We start from the raw sequence: 1485 nt of genomic DNA on the forward strand, positions 1-1485 counted from the left end.
CCGGTCCTGTTCTGAGGAAGGCAGGACTCTCTGCCAGTTCGTCGCCTCTATCCCGGAGCTGAGCCCAGGACCAGATGGTGCCAGGGCACGGCGGGTGCGTGGCTGCTCTGATCCCCGTGCAGGCACCGGGGCTGGGCTCTGGCCCCTGATGGACCAGGGCTCCGACCCTCCATCCTCCAGGTGCTGCACTGGCAGCAGTTTCTCTCCCAAGCCCAACTCCTGCGGGGCCGTTCTTGGCAGCAGTAGGACATGTGGTCCCCCCGGTGGCTGCGTGTGCTGTGGAAATCCAGCCCTGCCGTCTCAGGTGGGCTGTGTGCTGGCGAGGGGGCAAGAGGTTTATCAGGAAATGACTGGGGAATGTGGATGTGGTTCTTGTTTGTTTCCATTACATGCGGCAGGTCTGTTTGGTGCCAGACTGGCTTGTTTGTGCGAGTTGCAATGAGTCTGGCTTGTTGCTGAAAACTTTTAAAATAAGTAAGTATCCTGGTGTTGCCTTGGCATTCTGCATTGGAGCGTTTTGAAAGGCTGGCAGGAGGGAAATTTCTGGAGGGAGAAGGCAGAGGGCTATAAAAGAGTGCAATGCTTTCCTGCGCCCAGAGCTTCATTGAAAGGGACGGGCACTCCCGATTTCACAAGGGGATAGTGCAGGCACTCGGGAGGAACTCAAGGACAGGGGAGCCGCGCGTGGGGCTGAGCGATTCCTGTGGCTTCCGCGCTGTGTCTGGAGCTCATCTGGAGGGAAGGTCGCCCTTTGCAGTGGCCGCTCGCATGCAGTTACCTTTACAGACAAAGGCTTTTACCTTTACAGCCTGCCGGGGACTGTGCAGTGTTATCCTGCTCATCCCAGCGGGACTCGTACTTCAGGGAGCCCTTCAGTTACGGGGCAGGAAGGGAGTGCATCCTGCAGCAGAGGGGTGACACCTGGGGGTGTCCCCAGGAGTTCAGGGGCACGCGGAAGAAGCGGAGAGCGATGGCTTGAGTGGGATGGGGCAGTCGCTGCAGGCAGGCAGTCTGCCCGGGGGCAGGCAGGGAGGGACGCCTGAGCTCAACACCCGCTGGAGCTATACAGGGAAACTGTCGTGTCTCGGCCGTGGCAGACTCTGTCGTGTCTTGGTGTGAAGCCTGTACCCACGCTGGGGGGGGAGGTTTGGCTGAACCAGCTGCCCCCCGTGCGCCGCCAACGGCAGCACAGCCGTGCTGGCTTCCTTGCTGTGGTTGTGCTTACTGATGTGATTGCTGGAGGAAGGTCTTTGTTTTCCAGGAAGGCTCTAAAATCATCTGTCCTGTGTGAACCTAGACCCTTGGTCAAGACCGCAGTCGTGTCCTGTCTTGCGGGAACAAAGGTTGCTTTTATTCCCCGGGGACTTGCAGCCAAGCGTGCTCCTGGGGCAGCTGGGTCTGAGCAGCTTGCTATAGAGCTGCCTCTTCCCAGGTCTGAAATGGAGTTTGAGCTATTTGCAGGTCATTCATTTTAGAAACGTTTAT

This window comes from Fulmarus glacialis, unplaced genomic scaffold (genome assembly GCF_000690835.1).
Source record: "Fulmarus glacialis isolate BGI_N327 unplaced genomic scaffold, ASM69083v1 scaffold33793, whole genome shotgun sequence".
NCBI lineage: Eukaryota > Metazoa > Chordata > Aves > Procellariiformes > Procellariidae > Fulmarus > Fulmarus glacialis.